Genomic DNA, 23108 nt, shown 5'->3' on the forward strand with positions numbered 1-23108 from the left:
TGGGGCTGATTTCGAGCAGTTAGAAAAGTCATTGAAAGCCTTTCAGCAATCAAGCTGACTGGAAGGTGTTCATGAGGTGACCTGAATTGGTAAACAATCAAAGCAAGGTGGAAAACTGACAAAAACAGTTTTCGCAAGATCAACACGAAAAAAGCTGTTGACGAAAATGTGAAGCGAAAATGTGTAGTGTAGCTGACGCGTTTTGGTAATGGCTAGGGCGCCAAAATTCATAGGAATGGTTGAATAGCTACAATCTTTCATTTTTTTCCGGTTTAAGCTTTTGGAATGCACTTTTTTCATTTTGTTGACCAGTCCCAAGTAACACATGCAACATCTTTTACAAAAAAAATGAAAGGAAAAAGTTATAAATAAGTCATAAATAAGTTACAGGGAAAACATTGGGTTTTAATTCACTCGCATTGATGTTTTAAATCGGAATGATATTTTAAATCGAAATAACAAGTTGAAGTTGTAAATACATTACGAATTGCTGTAAAAACTGATTTATAACATGTTTATAACCAGTTTTTTTCTTGAGAATGCAAGAGAAACAACAGTGGTGAATATGGGTTTGACAGCAAAACGTATAGTGGAGACAAAATTGAAAAATGGCCGCAAAAGTTGTAGTTCAATTTTAAATCAGTTGTAAATGTGATTTTATGGTGTGAACTATTTCTTCTTCATCAAATACAGTGCAGATCAAAAATACTGTTATAATATTCAAAAGTATATAACATATTTAAACACCCAGGGAATTCATGTTTGATTAAACATAAATAATAAATTTGACAGTAAATTATAATCAATAAATTTATCATTCAATTTACTTAAAACAAGAAAATCGTTTGATTTGATCGGCCATGATTTGTTTCAATTCTCTTTTTCGTCTTGCTCAACGATCTTCGGTTTATTATTATTATTTTGATCATCGTTAATAACCTCAGATCAATGTTTGAATATTTCTGTTTTACTTAAATTTCAAAATATATTACTTAATGCGTGGTTTAGTTAGGAGAATTTTTATATTATTTTCTCTACTACAATAATCAAGATCGTGACGGCGATTTTTTTTATAGATTGTAGTAGCTTTATGTAGCCTTGCTTAATTGGTTTCACGATTCCATCTCCAAATTGTGGCAGAAATTACTCCTCGCTTGGTTTGCTAAAAGAGTAAGAAAGTTCAAATAATTAGTACATAGTGCATGACATCTTAGTTCACTTTGATGTTTCAATGTACATTTTTTTCAATTATTTTGCAATATTTTTACCGAAATAAACTTTATAGATAGTGGTCATATAACGGACAAAATCTTTGGGCAATCGGTGTACCCATTCAACGAATGCTAATAATCAAAATGGCTGCCTCGTTAGCGCAAGCGGCGTGCTAAAATAATATCCAACACCATTTTTCTGTGCTAAAGGCACGTTTCATAGTATAATCCTATCGAAAATATATACCTGAGGCTCATTCCTCTAGAGTTCATCTGTTACTTTCTTCTTTATTTCAAATTTGAAAAAAATATGATATTGATTACTATCATATTGTGGTATTTTCGAAGCGCGTCAATTTTAACGAAGTACAAGGCAAATATTCACGACAAATCTGAAATCGCACGTAGATTTATTGTATTTAATCACTATACCAACACCCTATTCTATCAATGAATCGTCTTGATAATTTCTCAAATGAAGAGCCATGATTATTTTCGTGGGTCATCTGTTTTGTATGTATAAGAAACAATCATCAGCGAGTGAAATTTCAACTCATTTGTGCAATTTGTTTATGACCTATTAATAACAGGCCACCATTTGTTGATACTGGAAATGTAAGAGTGGTGGTTATGGTCGTTATAAAGTTGTTTTATATAAGTCGTGTGAACAATTCATTTGAATTTGAATATATGTTTTATATTGGCTCAGCCCCTTGCGCTTTTTGAGTTGTTAACAAGTTGTATATAAGTTTATACGTTATTGTTATAGTGACGAGATTTGTTATATATCAATTACCTAAACTTATTAAAGACTAACCGTGTTACTGGGGGTGTTCGATCCAATGCCAAATCCAGAATACGCCGCCATGTTACTCCGTCTTGGGCTACCACCTCCAATCTTCCCTAACATCTATCTCGCGGACATCCTCGTCGACAGCACGCATCCAACGAGTGCGGGGCTTGGCTCGAAGTCGACGGCCAAACGAAACCATAACTGGGGAATGGTACCGAGCACTGCGCGAAGCACATATAAGCGATTCTGCTGCATGACAACGCTCGGCCACATATCTCCAAAGTTAGGAAAACTTACATAGAAACGCTCAAATAGGAAGTCCTACCATTCTCAGCATATTCCCCAGATATAGTCCATGTTGATTTTTTTTTATAGGGGGGTATGTTTTGTTAAGAATTTATTATTTACTAATATTTATTCAGAATTTTTATTGCCTCTAGTGTTGATATGCCACAAACAGTGACATATCAACACTAGAGTCCATTTTGATTATTACTTGTTCCGTTTGATGACATGGCATGGTCTGGCTGATCAGCAGTTCTGCTCAAAAACACATAAAAAATGGCTCATAATGAAGACAAAGAAAGTGCAAGGTAAAAAATAAAGGTTTCTTTTAAAAGAGGTAATCATAAACTGATAGGTACATAGCATAGCATAGCATATTTGATCGCCCGTGTGTTGCCCGCGATTGACCAGAATCAGCTGAAATTGTACAAAGAACCGTCAAAATGGTGCCTAGGAGTAGCAAGCCATTTTCAGTGTACAATTCCTGGCGATCTTTCTTATCACTGGTCAATAACGTAGCTGGCCACGCCCAATGCAGATCAATAGAGGAAGGGATATCGGGAGTGTTAGTTCAATACTTGTTGCTACTAGAGACCGAGGAATCCTCTGCATCATCCACAAGTATCAAAGGAAGGAATTAGCGTTAGTGGAAAGGAATTGATCTGGATCCATCGAGGTTGATGGTGCGATCTTTTCTACCCCAATTCGCGCACGACATGGTTACTTCTCGGTCTCTGGGCAACCGGTCACCAGGAGACGATATACATAGAACCGCGCCACGATCTAGTTATCTTCGGCAACCTACCAATCGTTGTCAGTCTGTATCACACCAAACTTCGCTTTTAATGCCGTGAACTGAATTCAAATTTACCTAGAAACGAATGGATTTCGTAAAACGCAACAACCGCACGCCGAACGCAAACTACTGGTACCAGGTCAAATAACCGATAGAGCGCTGTATTAAGATAGTCACACTGAGCGCAGTCAAAATAATGCGCGCGAAACTGAACTGCCTTCTCCGAAAGCAAACAAGAGCGGGTCGACCACTGGTATGACGAAAAAGCCAAAACACCAGTTTTATAAAAAAGAAAAAAAAGGGAACCGGCGAAACAGGAATAGATTTGGCATCCATGTAGGGTTTGTCTTTGTCGCGATTGAATAATTACAATATTTATCGAACGAACGAAACCTTCTCTGAATCGTAACGTGCTAAAAAAGAACCAACGGGCGTACAGTCTCCGAAATAATGATTTGGTACATCTCGGAAATCACAATAAACCGAGAATCCTTAAATGAGCAAAGCTCACCAAGGCCGAAGACACGTTTACACCGGAGCATTATGTACGACCGCTTTATTCCCTCTCACCGACGCATACGCGAGAGGAAACGGTGCTTTGCCCCGATAATCTTTTGTTTTGTATTCAAGTTAAGATACCTACTGAGTATAAAAACTGGCAAAGTTTCATGCACTCATAGCTCAAATATTTAAAAAAATGCAATATGCATATCGAACAAGAATTTTAAGTTGATTGATAAAATGCCAAAGCAATCGCAATCAAAATTTAGTTGCTATTCCGACCAACAAGATTTTAATAAAAATTGCCTATGTGTTTCAATATTTGGTCAAAAGCTAGAAAAATCATAAAACAAGGGTATAAAACTGGGCCAAATGTTCGTAACCGTTCGGTCAGGCCGCGATAAGTTTCTGAATTATATTTTAATGCTACCAGTTCCGTGTTGTGAGAGCCAGCGTGTACAAAGGTTTAAAGCTCTCACCTATTGGGGCAATTCTGATTCCAGTTACAGTGTGAAAATTCTATAATAGCCACCAACTAAATGGCGTACAAACTCATCGCTAGAGGAATCATAAGGCATAACACACACTCACGATTATGAAAGAACAAAATCATTTTGTTGAGTCTGAAAATACCATAAACTTCATCTGACTTAAAAAGAAAGCTCCTGGAAAATGTATTCACTTATCTTAGATATCGAACAGGATTAAACAGATCAAACATTTCACCAGCGTTTTCTGCCACTCGCACACGGACCGGCATAAACAAACCATTTCTTTGTTGATAATTGTCGCTCTCTCGTTTCTGCTTCTCAGCAGACCAGACAAAGAAGAAAAGGTTTCACTACTATTTCACACTGCGATAGACTCTCAGACACATTACGCTCTCCGCATGCACACAACCATGTCTGAGAAAGATCACCAACACAACACTACGATTCGAAGACAGCCATTTTGAGAGCAATAAATTGTAAGAACACCGGCAATAAAGTATCTATTTTTTTATTCGTAATACACTTTAAACACACTGGACCCTGAACAAAACATTCTCAACCATGACTACAACACGAATTACGCCCTCCTCATATTATAAATCACGACAAAACGCGACAACTCCGGACGCAATAAACGAAGACAAAATCCGCTGCAAACGACGGTGGCGTAGTACCATCGGTAATCATAAACTGATAGGTACGTAGACAAAGTCCTGCGAGGCTTTGCTGGCACTGATTTCCACAATACGTGAGTTATTGTGCTTCCATCTTGCGCGCTGCTTCGGCTTTCTTACTTGATGCTGTGAAAGAAATCAAAAATCGTTCAATCAAGTGAAGCATACATTGCAGTTGGCACATCGCCCACAACTGCAGAAGCAACTGACGAATGATTGCGCAAACATAGGATGGTGGGTGTCCAGATAAAGGGACACATGTTTCCAGTTTGAGTGCTCACTGCACTACTTTATTTCCGTGCTTTGAATACGGATGCTATAAATCAACTTGCGCTCAGTTATTTTTAGATTTGGTGTTTGTTCTTCTTTTAGTTTTAGACTAGAAATAATTTTGAAACAATAAATTTTTTCTAGTATATAAGTTCACTAATCGGATGCTTCAAAACAATAACAACATAACGCCGTCGTCTAGACTCGTCCGGTCTGCCGCAAACAGTCAGCTGGCAAAACATCCACAGTTTTCCAGCCCAAGCAGGCGAAAGAGGGGAAAAGTACTGTTTTGGTACGAAGTGATTGTCTGTCTGTGCCTGGAAAATGCAGCTACCGCATGGCACGGTACGGAGTGCGCGCCGAATTTCCACGAGTGGCGCCCGTGAGTGCCGAGAATATGCTTCCCGCTGCGGACGACGGTCTCTTATCAATTTTATGAAGCCTCTCGAATGCAGTTGCCGAACGTGAGTCGTCGCGTCAACACCGCAATTTCCGAACCGGTTGCGAAGATTGGTGAATCAGGAGAACACTAGTGGGAGCTAAAACTGTGAATCAGACTGCACTGTAGATACCGCGTGTGGTGGTTTTATTATAAAATTATTATCAATTTGGACTGCAAATTAATTGTATTATTATTCAATTATAAATGGTGGGATAATTTCAGCCGAAATGATACGAATTTATTAGTAATAAACATTTTTTGCCTGTGATGGATGTTATAGAGCTCGGTGGTGAATAGTTCTCAGTGTGTGAAAAATCGCCGCGTGCGTAAGGAAAGCAGTCTATTTCCTACAAGGCGGGACACTTTCGCGACGTGCCACGGTAAATTATAGGACGTACGTGTATTGAAAATTTGGTTCGCTCGAACGCAGTACAAGAGAAGTACGACCAAACGTGCATAGTTCATCAGTTTTAACAATGCAGCTCAAGCGACCCCGTGGGACGAGAATGGGAGACAGTGGGTGGCCTTAATACTCTGTGCAGCGTTCGGAGATGAAATTCACATTGGCGGTCGGTTTTTTTTGTTGAAGTGGTGATGGCTAAGCCCTATCCGGGAGTGCAGTTTTGATGTGTGAGAATTTCGATAAGGACGAGTATTGTTTGTGGATGAACGGCCAGGGCGGCTGTCGGTGGGCAACCAGGGGTGGGCTTAGACGAGGCGTATAACAATGTATTGTTTGGTGATAAATGAACATATTTGAGTGAGTAATTGGGTTCCAGTTTTATATGTAAGCCTCGGGGAATAGAGCAATCAAGCGAGTTATGAAATTAGGTGAGTTTGAATGGTGTGAATAGCGACAGGTAAACAAATTATTGCAATTCATAATGAGCGGACAGATTTTTTCAATAAAATTTAGATTCCGAATAAAATTTGCATGTTTTTTGGGGTGAAGCTAACCTATAAATATTTCAATTCAATTTTTCTTTTGACTTCTGATGAGTTACGATAAATTTTATCTTAATTTTATTCGTATTTTCCGCAGATAGACAAGTGGAGCTAAAAAATACTTTCAGCTAATTTTGATAATATTGAGACTAACGACCAATTTTAAAGTAAATAAAAACAATTTCTATTTTATTATGTTCTGGGTGTTTCGACGATTATTTTGGGATTATTTTCTACTTTGGCCTTTTATAATTTTCAGAAATGTTTTTCAGTGATTCTAAGTCTAACTCTGGATCATTATATATCACCTGCGAATTATTCTCGATTACATTTTGATAGACTCTCGAATAGAAAGAAAATAACTTCATGAATAACTTCATGAATTAGTAATTTTCATTTCTGTAATGTAACTTATATGAAAAAGCTATGTTTACCACTAATTTAGGGCATCGTTCAAATCAAGTTGAGAATGAAGGGCCTTTCTCGGGCTCATTCTGTATCCTCACTTTATGTAACACTTTCAACCCCTGTGTTGCCAGATGTCACCCGATAAACTCCTTCTTACCAGAGACCATAGACAAGCTCAGCCATCGAGATCCCCCCAATAATAATAAGCACTATTGCACTGAATAGACTAAAGCTTTTCAATGCAGTATAATATAACGCCGGATCCAGATCACTATCACCCAGTGCTCGGTTCAATTAAACTCAATGTACTTCGAAACGACGTTATCCGGCTCCGGGAATATTCGTTCGCTCGTCACTCCCGATTTAAAATTATGAAACCCGCTGGGCACATGGACGTGTTCCGATTTGCCCTGTGTGGGAGCCTGCTTCTCATCACCCGCTTCGGGAACGGGCCGAAAAACTCGTTTGATTATCATTGATGCAGTCATAATTGAATCTGCCTACTCATAAAGTCCATTACCAGCCAGGATGATTCGGACTGACATGACAGCAGGGAACCGAATCAGTTAGTCTACCATCGGGCAAAACTCTTCCTTAACTTCGCTCTGGCTGCTGTTGGGGCGAATGAGAGTCCCCCTCCGTTTGTGATGGAAGGGGAACTGTGTTCAAAGTGTCTGCCGTACAATGAAAGCTGCCTGGCTGGGGGCGGCTTTGAAGCTGGATAGGAATTCAATTGCGCCAAAAAAACATGACACAGCATGAATATTTAGTTGCTTTTTTCGCGATATAATATATTAACGATACTGGCGAAGGTTCAGCGTTTCGAGTAAATCTTTTTATTGCATGCATTTTTTTTTGTAATTTCCATGTACGTGTCTCTACGTTTAAAAAAGGTTATGATCGGTTATTTCTTTCCGCTTACTTCCAACAGTATACTCAGCAAAGCGTTGGTAGTGATGATGGATGAAAAATGGAGTTGAAGATTGAAAATCTCAGAGGAGTTAAATCTGACGATGGCAAGAGATACATCTCTCATGTTAATTTAATGTTGAGCACCAAAACCAGATTTCATTACCATTGAAATGTGGAAAGACACATCGCATGATGTACTGGCATTCTACATTTCGAACAACCCGACGAATCGTCACATGGAAGAACGAAAGAGTAGTATAACCTACGTTGAAAGGATATCCGTGTCTTCAGCTGAGATAAGGGATCGTTTGATTAAACAAGGGTTGACAAATGGCATACATGAAGAAAAAAACATTTATTAAGGAGGTTGAAAGTCAATCAATATTTATAAAACCTACTCCGTTCGTGATGTTTAACAGGTTTCGTACGTAACTTATGAACGACGACTAATTTTAGCTGATCAAATATAATGAAATACAAAAAAAAATGTCGTTTCCAAAATCGCATACCTTTTGCCTTTTCAGTATCAAACAAAATAAATACAATATGTCAGATAATTTTTTTTTGATGACTTGTTGGGAGAAATTCCAATAATTTATGTAGCTTAGATAGTTTCAAAATCATTGTTTTAACTTATATAAATTCATTATTTTCATTGAAAGATTTTTTAATTTTTGTTGACGTTTATTCATGACATGTTTTTGTTATGATACTGCAGAAAAAAAATCGATAACTGGTAAAATTACATTCAGTAATGTTTCCCCGACAGTAATATTTGTTATCTAGCCGGTAGTTTATCGGCAGAAACATCTTCTGCACACTGGTAGGGGCAGGCTACCCCGCCAGTGATCCGATACGCAGCTGATATATCAGCAAGAATAATTCTCCCGCACCGCTGTTACCCCGCTAGCAGCACGGACCACCATACGATCGAGCGAGTGGAAGTCAACTACAAGTGGCATCTACAAGGTCGCGTGTAGGATACGGCCACTGTGTCACAACACGAAGCTGGATCGTCATTGTTTGTTCTGCGGAGACGCTCGATTAATCCTACTATCAGCCGTGAGGTCGTGACTTAGACGTTCGGTGAAGTATTCACTTTAGAATTTTTATCATTATTATTAATAGTATTATTATTGTTATTATTATAATTATTATTACTATTATTATTATTATTATTATTATTACTATTATTATTATTATTATTATTATTATTATTATTACTATTGTTATTAGTATTAGTATTACTGCCTTTTTTTTAATTTTGATCCATTGTAGTTTGAAAAATTGTTTTTAAAATTTAATAGCAACTATTTGACCCCCCCCCCACATTCGAATATTTATCGTTTGTGTGCGGTAGAGCGTAACGCTCCCGCAAAATGGACGACATGCAGGTGCAACTATTCCTGGATGTGGAAACAACTGGGGAAGAGATTGAGATCCCCCCCATCAATTCCCCTCTACCTTCCCCGCTACCTAGCCCCGTACCAAGGGTACCGGCAACACGGGTGAAAGCTTACCCAGATGCTTCGAAAGGTCCGTTCGTAGTTTACTTCAGGCCCATAAAGAAACCTCTAAATATAATTCAAATCGGCAAGGACCTGGCAAAACAGTTTTCGGACGTAACCGAAATTACAAAGGTTAGACCGAACAAACTGCGAGTTGTTGTGAGTAGCTTGAAGCAAGCAAACGCAATTGCTAGCTACGAGCTCTTCACGAGAGAGTACCGCGTGTACATCCCTGCCAAGGACGTGGAGATCGACGGTGTGGTTACCGAAGGAAGCCTCACGGTCGATGACATTTTGCGTCACGGGGTTGGCTGCTTCAAAAACCCCCTGATTCAAGATGTAAAGATACTGGATGTCAAGCAATTGCATTCAGTATCCATCGAAGAAGGGAAGAAGAAATTCTTCCCTTCGGATTCCTTCCGTGTAACATTCGCCGGATCCGCACTGCCGAACTACATCTCTTTGGACAGGGTTCGTCTGCCTGTACGCCTGTTCGTACCGCGGGTCATGCATTGCCAAAACTGCAAGCAGTTAGGTCATACAGCCACCTACTGCTGCAACAAGGCACGCTGCAGCAAGTGCGGAGGCAATCATGCTGAGACCGCTTGCAGTGAGGATACTGAAAAGTGTCTTTACTGCGAGGGAACTCGGCATGACCTTTCGGCGTGTCCCGCGTACAAACAGCGCGAGGAAAAAATAAAGCGTTCCCTCAAGGAACGATCAAAGCGCTCTTTCGCAGAAATGCTGAAGAGTGCTGAGCCACCCTCGACAGGAAACATCTTTTCCTTTTTGCCAACCGATGAGGGTACATCTGACGATCCCGTCGAAGGGTGTTCTTATGCCATGCCAGAAGGATCTAGGAAGAGGAGAATGATCAACTCTCCTAATCTTTCTCGCAAAGGTCGCAAGATAACCCCTAGCGGAATGACCAATAAGCCAACACAAAAAGGAAGCGGTGAAGAAAAACCGAAGCAAGTACCTCCCGGTTTTAATTTTAAATCAAACCAGGAGTACCCACCGCTTCCTGGGGCACCAAAAACCCCTCGGGCACCCATTTCTCGATCAGAAGATAAAATAGAAACAGGGTTCATAAAATTTTCTGATATTGTGGACTGGATATTTAAAACATTCAACATACCAGATCCCCTACAAAATATTCTTCTTGCCCTTCTTCCTACAGTGAAAACCTTTTTGATGCAACTAGCAGCAACTTGGCCCCTCATTTCAGCTATCATATCTTTCGATGACTAATACGGCGAAAGAGGTTAGGAATTTTATCACTGTATTACAGTGGAATTGCAGAAGTATCATCCCCAAATTCGATCTATTTTCTCATTTAATAAATACATACAATTGTGACGCATTTGCGCTCTGTGAAACCTTTCTCAATTCAAACGATCAACTCAATTTCCACGATTTTAACATTATTCGTCGAGATCGAGACTCACACGGTGGAGGGGTACTTTTAGGGATTAAAAAGTGCTATTCCTTCTTCCGAATCGACCTCCCCTCGATCTCGAATATTGAAGTCGTTGCCATTCAAACGAATATGGATGGAAAAGACCTATGCCTTGTTTCGTTATATATGCCTCCATCCGCGCGGATTGAACAGAAGCATCTCACTGATATAGCAGAGTTGCTTCCCGCGCCTTTTTTGATATTGGGAGATTTTAATTCTCACTGTTCGCTATGGGGGTCGCTGTACGACGACAACCGATCTTCTTTAATCTGTAACTTGATCGACGACTTCAATATGACAGTTTTGAATACTGGGGAAGCGACACGTGTACCTAATCCTCCAGCACGTGAAAGCGTGCTTGACCTATCCCTCTGCTCGACATCACTAGCGCTAGATTGCCGGTGGAAAGTAATCAACGATCCCCACGGTAGTGATCATCTTCCAATCGTTATATCAATTGCTAATGGTTCAACTCCCCCGAACCCAATCAATATTTCCTACGACCTTACACGTAATATTGATTGGAAGTGTTATGAGTCTATTATAGCGCAATCTATCGAGACTCACGAGGAACTTCCTCCGGAGGAAGAATACGCGTTCTTAGCTGGCTTGATAATCGACGCCGCGACTCAAGCTCAGACGAAACCGATACCCGGGGTAACGATTAGACAGCGCCCTCCCAACAAATGGTGGGACAAAGAGTGCTCTGAGCTGTACGCGCGAAGGTCCGCGGCGTATAAGGACTACCGGGAGTACGGCACTGTCAACCTGCTTCGAAAGTACGAGGCACTGGGCAGGCAGATGAAGAGCTTAGTAAAGGCGAAAAAACGCGGGTACTGGCGGCGGTTCGTAAACGCGTTGTCCAGGGAAACAGCGATGAGCACTCTTGGGGATACCGCCAGGCGCATGCGGAACCGTGACGTTTCGAATGAAAGCGAGGAGTATTCAGATCGCTGGATACTCGATTTTGCCAAAAAGGTCTGTCCAGACTCTGTACCGGAACAGAAAACCTTTCGCGACGCGTTATTAGTAACTACGGAAGAGCCTCCATTTTCGATGTTGGAATTTTCAATGGCTCTCCTGTCGTGCAACAATAAGGCTCCAGGGTTAGATAGAATAAAATTCAACCTGTTGAAGAACCTACCCGACTCTGCAAAAAGACGCTTGTTGAATTTATTCAACAAGTTTCTTGAGCTAAATATTGTTCCGCATGACTGGAGGGAGGTAAAAGTCATTGCTATTCGGAAACCCGGGAAACCTGCCTCTGATCACAATTCATATAGGCCGATTGCGATGCTCTCTTGCCTCCGGAAATTAATGGAGAAAATGATCCTCTTACGGTTAGACAAATGGGTCGAAACAAACGGGTTACTTTCAGATACTCAATTTGGCTTTCGCCGGGGCAAAGGGACGAACGATTGCCTAGCGTTGCTTTCTACTGAAATTCAACTAGCCTTTGCTCGAAAAGAGCAAATGGCTTCTGCGTTCATGGATATTAAGGGGGCTTTTGACTCTGTCTCTGTAGAAGTTTTAAGCGCGAAACTTCATTCGCAGGGACTTTCACCAAATTTGAATAACTTTTTGCTCAATTTGTTGTCAGAAAAGCATATGTATTTCTCACATGGCGATTCGACAACTTCCCGAATTAGTTACATGGGCCTCCCCCAGGGCTCATGTTTAAGTCCTCTCTTATATAATTTTTACGTCAATGACATCGATGAATGTCTTGCAAATTCATGCACGCTAAGGCAACTTGCAGACGATAGCGTTGTATCCATTACTGGTGGCAAGGCTAGCGACCTGCAAGGACCATTGCAAGATACCTTAGACAATTTGTCTGAATGGGCTCTTAAGCTGGGTATCGAATTCTCTCCGGAGAAAACTGAGCTGGTCGTTTTTTCTAGGAAGCATAACCCAGCTCAGCTGCAGCTCCTACTAACGGGTAAAACGATCTCTCAGGTTTTAGTCGCTAAATATCTCGGGGTCTGGTTCGACTCCAAATGCACCTGGGCTTGTCATATTAGGTATCTGACACAAAAATGCCAACAGAGGATTAATTTTCTTCGTACGATTACCGGAACTTGGTGGGGTGCTCACCCAGGAGACCTTCTAAGGTTATACCAAACAACGATATTGTCAGTTCTTGAGTACGGCTGTTTCTGCTTTCGCTCCGTCGCGAACACGCACATTATAAAATTAGAGAGAATACAATATCGTTGTTTGCGTATTGCCTTGGGTTGCATGCAGTCGACCCATACGATGAGTCTTGAAGTGCTAGCGGGTATTCTTCCGTTGAAACATCGTTTTTGGAATCTCTCTTACCGGTTACTTATTTGGTGCACGGTCATGAACCGATTAGTAATTGAAAATTTTGAGAGGTTGGTCGACCTTCAATCTCAATCCAGATTTATGACTTTATATTTTGACCTTATGGCTCAGGATATTAACCCTTTTTCATAAGTTCCCTTAAATGTCGCACTTTTAGATACTTCCAACAATGCTATTTTCCTCAACACCAACATTAAAGAAGACATTATTGGTATCCCGGATCAATTGCGACCCCAAGAGATCCCTAAGATTTTTTCCAATAAGTTTAAACATGTTAGTTATGATAAAAGCTTTTACACTGACGGATCTAATCTAGATGAGTCCACTGGCTTCGGTGTTTTCCACGAAAATTTTACCGCCTCCTACAAACTCGATGCTCCTGCTTCCGTGTACGTCGCAGAACTTGCTGCTATTCAGTACTCTCTTGGAATCATCGAAACCCTACCCATAGACCACTACTTCATCTTCACAGATAGTCTCAGTGCCATTGAGGCTCTGCGATCAATGAAGCCTGTGAAGCACACCCCGTATTTCCTGGGGAAAATACGGCGGTTTTTAAGTGCTTTAACAGATAAAAATTACCGGGTTACCTTAGCGTGGGTCCCTTCTCATTGCTCGATTCCGGGTAACGAAAAGGCTGACTCTTTAGCTAAGGTGGGTGCTATTGACGGCGATATTTATGAAAGACCAATTGCTTTTGATGCATTTTATAGCATTTTGCGTCAGAGAACACTCAACAGTTGGCAATCATCATGGAACTCAGATGAACTGGGACGGTGGCTACATTCCATTTGTCCTAAGGTATCGACGAAAGCATGGTTCAAGGGGTTGGATGTAGGTCGGGACTTCATTCGCGTGATGTCCAGACTTATGTCCAATCACTATACGTTAAACACGCATCTCTTTCGTATAGGGCTTGTAGACAGTAATCACTGCGTTTGTGGCGATGGCTACCATGACATCGAGCATGTTGTTTGGTCGTGTACCAAATACTGTGGTGTTAGGTCTGAGCTTATAGATTCCCTTCGGGCCCGAGGAAAACAACCGAACGTACCCGTTAGAGACATTCTGGGAAGCGGTGATCTCCAGTACATGACACAGCTATACGTGTTCATAAAACACGCTGGTATTAAAATATGAAACTCTTCTATCTATTTGTTAGATTACCATTCCCGCTACACGCTGAAAGAAGATGATACACTAAGCTGGAGACACCCAAACGAAGACGCGGCATCTTCATGTTCACGCAGACACCTCAGTCCAAACTGCTCAAATAGAACATCACTGCTTAGCCATGTACAAATAAATAAATCGTATAACTCAATATAGTTGAAATCAAAATTGTAACTCCCCTCCTCTCACCTTAAATCCCCACTAGCTCGTAGTCGGCCGCGAGAATAAAGAAAAGGCCTCCCTCTTTTCCCTGCTAATTTAGAATTTAAAAAAAATGTACTTGGCTCAGTTAAACATAAATTGTATCGTGCCGTGTCAAATAAACTATTTAAAAACAATATTTGTTATCAAAGTAACGGAATTTGTTTGATTGATTCAAAGTGTCTAGGGCTGGAAAGAATAAATGCTTAATTAATATTTGAACTACTAGCTCAACTCAAGCTTCTTTCAAGTCATATCAATCAGCCGTTTACACAATGCTAGTAGACAAGCCTGATAGAGAATTTTTCGGCCAGCAACTACATCTTTAATGAACCTGGCAATAAGCTTGTTGTTGTCAAGAAATAAAAAAAAATATTTTACAGGAATGTTTTAAACTATTGGTATTGACGGTAAAATCATTACAATTCGGACCAACTTTAATTCAGCAGACTTTCACAACTAAATTATAAGTTTTTTTGGAAACCGTTAAAATGTTTTATCTATTTGCTAATCAATGTAATGAAGTCTGATCACATGTGCAGAAATCTTGTGCACGGTATTTGAGTAGCCCTTGAAGGCTCTTAAGTTTTCATGTAGAACATAAATTCAGGAGAAAGACTGACATTCAACGTTGTTAAGATAAACTTGACACTCGCCTTAAGACCTTTCAAAAAAATTATTTATACTTAGGGTAAGCATGTATGAAACGCCTCTCCGGGGCATTATGCCCTAGTCCATTCATTCGGAAACACACAAAAAATAAGACATGGGACTATTGGGAATCCGTAGCGGGTCATAGGACCAACCTTCTGTGCAAGTTTGATAATTGTCACTAGCAGCAAAAAATAAACAAAAATCAATTTCGATTTGAGCTGCTTCAGATCTAATATATTGCAGCGCTTCCGTAACGTTTTTTCATTGGTGTTTAGGTTTATTACCTGGTATTTGCACTTATATATCTCAAATAAACCTCTAAGCAGCTGTATCTAGTGAAAAAACGATAAAAATTGTATAATTTACTTAAATATTCAATGGTTTCTGCTACACTACAGCTCCAGGCAATATTCCCCACCGTTAGCCGGGCTGATTTGTTCATTGCTTTAGCGTTTGCTTCTGAGACTTCAAGTGCTGTTCCATTTCGCGTGCTGAGCTCGCATATGTAGCTTCTGCATGAGGCATATTATAATGCATCTGGGGCGTTTTGCCCCGGTAGATTGGAAAGCTTGCAATTTAGTCATATTTTTTAATAAAATTATGGTGTTTTTGTGTAACAGTAATTACAAAACAAAATAATAGCAGTGCATTACCAACTAAATAGTGTATCCAACTGCAGGAATGATTTCTTGTTTGTGATAAAAATAGCTACAATATTGACGATGTTCCTTAGGGGGACGTTTTATACCTGTTTACCCTAATAACTTATCTCCATCGCAGTAAAGAATGCCGAAGCCCTCACCCGGCAACCGGATACTGCTGCGATATGTGACCAAGCGACAAGTGATTTGTTTAAGACGAAAGCAAATTCTGAAAGCCAGCTGATACTGGCGCAGCTCGAAGCGAGCTACTGATAATATATGACCATCCGTTCGTCCTACCACCTTATCTTTTATTTAGTTACTCTCTCTCTCTCTCTCTCTCTCTCTCTCTCTCTCTCTCTTATTTAGCTTTTTTCATTGCCCAAAGAGTGCATTCGCGGATAACTAGGTATACTATTCTGCCGACCTTTTTAGGGAAAGTCTGTACTGTGGGCGACCAATCAGATGACGTAACTTTCGTTTCAACAAGGCTTGATAATTTTCATTAGTACAATAGTTAGCATAGTCAATAGAGCAGCAATGAGTTGTATCGAAAAAATTAACCTTCGAATTATACTTAAAAATAGTGCTTAAAGTTTAATCCTCTCTCTACAAAAAAAACCTCCATGCAAAATTTCAAGTCCATCGGACTTCGGGACTACGAGCCTCAAAGCGGTCAAAGTTTCACGAAAAATATCGATGAAAAAAACACAGGTAGTAGTTCGTGAAGTTGTCTATATCGAACATTTTTTTGTGATGCCAGATGTCTTATAATTGCATGAAACGTCGAGATTTGGTGTTGTCCCGCAAAAAAAACGAAACAAATCAACTTGAAAAGTGTAGATAAATAAAAAATTGCACCTCAATTAAAATGAACAATAACGTAATTTTAAGACAAAAAAGAGCAAAATATTTCGTAAAATATGTCAAGTCCTGACAAAATTTAATAACAATTAAAATATATAATGAGGAATGTGAATTAAATATTAAAATTAAAGAACGGACAAGAAACTATGGACCAATTGAAAAAACATACGAGAAATAAACACATTCATAGAGTAAAGAAAATTGATTATTATGGGACGAAAATCATCAAATAGTACAAATAATGAAGTAATTTAAATAACACGGGATTTTTTACTATTACCTAAACATATATAAAAACAATTAATTATTGATTATTTAAGAAAAAATATCGAAAGAAGGATGACAAGAAACATTCTTACTTCATTTTCATAACAGTGTAAGATATGAATGACAAAATAGTTTGGAAAATAAAACAACAACTTCATGCAGCAATTCCATCTTTTTTAATCTGATTTTTTTGTTCCGTTCATGCTCAAAATCGCTACAGTTCTTCTTTATCGATATATTTTAGACCTTTAGAATTTTAGATTTTTTTTTAAGATGACATTTTTTTAGAGTAGTGAGGGGCAAAAGTACGCATTGGCCTTTTCGAAGCAAACGAGCAAAATAAACTGGCAACATTGTATGCATTTGCAGTATTGTAACGTCAGTTAATCACACATGTAAACACATAAGATCCCGTTTAAATGGGGCGAAGCTATGAGGAAAGTTGTGTTTTGAGCTGTTTTGATCTTATTTTCTTAGTTTTGGGAACTGTGATTGACCTATTCGGAAACTGCAGAAACTCGAAAACAACAGAGCCCAAAAAACTCTTGTATAATTGTGGTTTGTAGGGTGAATTTGTTTGGAAATATTTTGATGTTTGTCATAAAACTCAAACCAGTTGGAAAACTCATTGTGGGGCAAAATTACGCACTAAGTGCCATTAACCGTAATGAAAAAATGTATTGAATAACGATGTTTTTTTACAGAAATTACTCAAAAATAACTAGTGATATGCGGATGTGCTCCGTAACTGAGGTATATTATGGTTTCATGATTTTTTAAATGGAATCTTACAACTAAATATTTAAATAGTTTTGTTGATGTGTTGAATGGTCCTTCCGGAATAGATAGAGGCTTCTAGAAGCCAAAGAAACAATGAAAAATACAAGGCCAACTACCATCCAATATTTATTTTCGCAACTGGGATGATGTCCACAGATCGGAAAATGGCCCTGACGCCATTTGAATTTCAAGATGGCGACTTCTGGTTTCTAGAAAGCAACCTAAGATGGTCGAATACCCTCCAATATGTGTATTTCCGTAATCGAGATGATGTTCAGAGACTGGATAACGACCCCAGACATCATTTATGATTCCAAAAGGCGACTTACGGTTTACGGAAAACAACAAAATGTGATCAAATACAAGGCAATATTTGGAATCGGGACCCCAGACGCTATTTTGGATCTCAAGATGTCGACTTCCGGTTTCTAGGAAACAACCCAGAATTTTCGAGTACCCCCCAATTTGTGTGTATCTTAAAATCAAATGACGCCCTGAGACCTGAAATCGACTTCAGACGCCATTTTAAAATTCTAAATGGTGACTTCCGGTTCGACTGGTGTCGTATTCCGGTCGCTTGGCATCATACTCATATGCGATAGTATTTGGTCAATTTTGGATATTTTCCAGAAACCGGAAGTCACCATCTTGACTTTAAAAATCGCGTTTGGAGTTTATTATCCCGATCCCTGAAATACCAGGGACTAACTAATATTGGTATTCGGCCATTTTAGGTTGTGTTCAGGAAACCGGAAGTCACCATCGCGTAATTCGAGATGGCGTCTGGGATCGTTTTCAGGTCTCTTGGCATCATTTCGATTCCGAAATAACTCATATGGGGTGGTATTTGGTCAATTTTTACTGTTTACCGCAAACCGGAAGTCACCATCTTTCATTTAAAAATAACGTCTGAAGTGAATTTTTGATCTCAGAGCATCAATTCGATTCTGAAAATACCAGTATTGGGTGGTATTTAACCATTTTTGGTTGTTTTTCGGAAACCGGAAGTCGCTATTTTGGAATCTAATATGGCGGTTCCGAAAATAAATTTCAATAATTTGTTTCTATGGCCTCTAGAAGCCCCAGTGGAATCTCTTCTGGAAGGTCCATTTTTGGGATAGATCGCCAAAACACCCAAACATGTCCCCAGGAAACCGAAGTTCCGGAAGTAAGAAAATTATTCTGGAGCATCACTCTAACGTAGCTAAAAAGAATCAGTGCAAAACCAGCGAAAAACAATTAACTTTTTTAAGCATAGTGTAATAAATACACTGTTCATACAGTGCGAACTTTTGCCCCGTTTAATTCGTACTTTTACCCCGCATGCTGGGTTAAAGTTCGCATCTGAGTATTTTTTCTAAAAAGTGAAATTGTCATGTTACAAACAAAATTCGAATAACTCTGGTAATACATTTTAAAGGCGAAAGGTTCATGTACCGCTTGGAAACAAAACCGAATTTTATGATAATTGTTTGCAATAGTCCTGTTGCAAAAACAATTAAGTGCGTACTTTTGCCCCTCACTACTCTACACGAGTTCGTTGCAAATTTTCAATTTTCAAAAATCTATAAGTTTTAAGACGTGCGACAGATTTTAAATTATAGGCGTTAATTTGAATGTAATAAATTAATGTGCGTCAATTTAAAGGCAATTAATGTGTCCACGAACGACCATGCGTCTTCATAGAAAAAAGTTACTTGTAATTTTTCAATGGAGGCGCATGGTGGTTGATGGCTATATATATTTAATATATTGAGTGATTGTAAATGGTGACGGTAGAAAAAATTTCACTGCAATAATCGTCTGCTTCTGCTACCGATGTTGGCAAGGCTCGCTGTATAAATACATTCTTGAGCATACATGTCAAACGAGTGCTTGCCACCAGGCCCGGATGTTCAGCGGAGCGTGAAGTCATTTCACAAGAAAAGCAAGCCCGCACTCAACACTCAAATCTGACCCTGCAAGCCACCTCGATGTTTTTGCCCATAGCAATCACAGGCGAAACCAAAAGTAGAAAAGAAATCCAAATGGCCGAATGTCATATACCACTCGACTCAGTTCGACGAACTGAGCATTTTCTGTATGTATGTGTATGTGTGTATGTGTGTATGACCAACTTTCTAATCTCACTCACTTGTCTCAGAGATGGCTAGACCGATTTTCAAGGAATTCTTTGCAAATGAAAGTATTAGTTGCTATTGAAATTCGTTGCAATCGGATTTTTAGTTTAGGGGTTATGTATCAAAATGTGAAAATGATTTATATAATGATTAAACATGTGGTTCAAAAGTTATGAGAAGAAACATATTCCAGAGACTCTTTAAACTCACTCATTTTTCTCTGAGGTGGCTGGAGCGACTTTCACGAAATAAGTGTCTTATGGAAGGTTTAATTGCCCCATAGGTTGTTATTGAGATTCATAGTAATTGGACTGTAACTTTGTCCATTATGTATAAAAATGTTGAATCAGGTTATGAAACAAAACATATTTCAAAGACTGCTTAAACTCACTCACTTTTCTAAGAGATGATTGAACCAATTTTCGAAAAAACTAGTCTCAAATGAAAGGTCTAGTAACCCCATAAAACCCTAAAAAATATTTCTGAAATCAGAAATGTTTTGTGAAAATCAAGAAACATCATTGCCTCAAAACCAATCCAATCGATCTAAACAAAGTTGAAATTAACAGGTTAAGTTGCCAGATAGGTCCTCAATTATTTTATTAGAGTCAGACATTTACTTTAACCATTATATATCAAATTTCAAAAATATGGAAAGTCTATTTTCTCAAAGATTACATGACTAATTTGAACGAAACTCTGAACAAAATATGTGGCCTCCACATCAATCATATTTGATGATGTACTAGTTGAACGTTCTCAGCGTTGCGCAAAATTAAATTGTTCGAAATTAGGAATCATTTCTTTCATTTAAATGCTTCTTTAACACAATTCACTTCAAAAATATCCAAATTTCACACATGATACTTTAATTGTTACTTAAAATACAACATCACTATTCATCACTATTGGATTGTTTTAGGCAATTTTAGGATATTACCGGTTTCAGGAGAACCTAAAGTGACGTTTCGAATATAAAGCAAAGCCTTGGTGCTACATACCAATTCGGAACTCAAGCATTGTTTTTTTTACATAGACTTCGTAGTCAACTGTTTAGTGTACAGGACAATTGTGGGGCTAGCGCTACGATCCTACTGACACTAACACTCTCTTCCGAGCCCTACGACATCTGGCTTATTAGACCAGCATCGTATCTCAAGATCAGCTAAAAGAGGCTTCGATTGTACCATTATCAAAAAAAATTTCGCGTGATATATTCAAAACATATTTATTCAAATGCTATTGGCATGTATGTGTGTGTATGAGTATCTGTACATGTTTGTACGTATGTGTGTGAATGTTTAGTTCATGAAGTTCAGTGTAATTATGCTGTTGGCTACTAAAAATTTATAAATAAGAGTGAAAAATAAATCCAGCAGAAATTGTCAAGATGCAATTTTTATCTAAAAATTAAAGTTCTAGGAAAAATCTGATTCAACAAATAATAAAGAACGAATGAGAGAGGCTAGGTCTCACCTCTAGATGCATCAATTCGTGTTTTCCTCTAATTTTGACATTTTTGCTAGAGACGCATGTTGCTTACGGAAAGTTTGATCTTGTAATGACATCTCTCAACAGAGAAAGAATTAAGTAGACGAAAATAAAACAAAATTACATCACCAAACGTATGACAGTGTGCAGTTCTTCGATGCGCGAATGTTAATCTACCATTTGCTCTATGTGCGAGACTCGTCGGTAGTTTTTCACTAACAAGCGAAACCTACTGCGACCCACACTAACGAATCGAAACGACTAGAAGTTTTGATCGTTTACAACACTGCTTTTAGGTCTCGAACCCTTGAAAATGACTGAATTCGGTAAGTATCATTGAATTTTATATAGTTTTTGTTATTAATCAATTATCTTCAAATTAATACTATAAAAAATACAAATCGATCAAAAGGCTAAAATGTTTAAAATTTTTGGAAAATTCAAATTTTTGAATTTTTGTTGCTACCTGGTTTCAGAAAGTGACACGAAAATCCGTTGACAATGCACTTTATACTATTTTTAGCGAATTCCTGTTTTGCCACCGAATTTCCAACTAAAATGAATAATAACTATTACAGAGGCATAATTTCTTCCTGCGCTTGCCTTTATGTATTTGAGATAATTATTCAAAATGCACTTTTCGCTAGCTGCAAGCATTATTTCTCGATCGATCAGCACGGTTTTTATAGCGCTCTTCTGCTTCCAACCTCGTACAATCGCTGCAACATGCCTACAAAATATGACCAAAGGCTCCCAAATAGATACTATTTTATAAGCCGCATTGGATATCGTCGACCAAGATGGAGAAACTTGGAATGGTCCCTGGTCTTGTACAATGCCTTAGGTCGTATTTGATAAATCGTACACTCTACGTAAAGATTAGATCACACCATTCTGCTCATTTTTCGAATGTATCGGGCGTTCCGCAGGGCAGTAATTTAGAACCACTGCTCTTCGCATTGTACATAAACTACGCATCTCCTATATTACCAAATAATTGCCGTTTGTTTTTTCGCAAATGACGTTAAGCTGTTCAAGATAATACAAAATACTGTAGACGGTCTCGAACTCCAGCAACTAGCCGATCTTTTTCTCAAGTGGTGCTCCAATAATCATTTGACAGTTAGTATCCAAAAAGGTTGTGTGATTTCGTTCCATAGGAAAACTAATCCAGAAACGTTCAGCTATATAATGGCTGGTAAAACTCTGACAAGAGCTAACCAGGTTCGAGTATTGGATGAAACGTTGGATGCAGCTCTCACCCACACAGGCCACACTACTGAGATTGTAGCAAAGGCGAATCGACAACTCGGTTTTATTTTCAAGGGCCGCAGAATTTCGTGATCTACATATAACGCAAACTGGATTGCTAGTTTTTTTTTCCTTCATCTATCATTTATTTGACACGGCACAAATACAAATTAATGTTTACCGGCGCCAATTATATCTGGTGTTTTACTCTCTCATTAGGACCATCAATGTGTCAGATAATTCAAAACCAATCATAAACAATAAACAAATGGTGATGAAACTTCGAAAAAGAGCACTGAAAAACCAACAATCATTAGAAAAAATTGAAACATCTATTCAAATTCTCTTAACATTCAACGCTCAAAATTAGAGAGCTTTGTCAATGCCTGTATCGTGGATCAAAATGTCCAAAATTAATTATTTTATAATCCTTAGCAGCAGCATTTGCCTCCTTAGCACAACTCACTTAAGAAATATCACGGCTCATTTAACATCTTATAATTATTTTATCACCTCAAACATATAAATTTTCTTAAAACACACAAAGTGGAAATAACCATATTGGATTGTGTTTAACCATTTAAAGCTCTTTTACAGCCACTGAAAAAGATTTTATGACATCTGAAATTGATTTATTGTT

At 38.7% G+C, this 23108-nt stretch overlaps 1 protein-coding gene across 4 annotated transcripts in view; it reads left to right on the forward strand.

Annotated features, from left to right (window-relative positions):
* The first annotated feature begins 5457 nt into the window (after nucleotides 1-5457).
* The window catches only part of LOC129720839 (uncharacterized), a 207704-nt gene continuing 190053 nt past the window's right edge, over nucleotides 5458-23108 (forward strand). For 2 of the 4 annotated variants that reach the window (XM_055672667.1, XM_055672661.1), the window contains exon 1: nucleotides 5458-6294. The gene's annotated coding sequence lies outside the window, so the exon portion shown is untranslated. Of the gene's footprint in view, nucleotides 6324-21363; nucleotides 21544-23108 lie in introns of those variants that run through there. The other 2 variants (XM_055672659.1, XM_055672660.1) reach the window with 2 other exon arrangements.

The sequence above is a fragment of the Wyeomyia smithii genome, chromosome 2 (assembly GCF_029784165.1).
Source record: "Wyeomyia smithii strain HCP4-BCI-WySm-NY-G18 chromosome 2, ASM2978416v1, whole genome shotgun sequence".
NCBI classification, from domain to species: Eukaryota; Metazoa; Arthropoda; class Insecta; order Diptera; family Culicidae; genus Wyeomyia; species Wyeomyia smithii.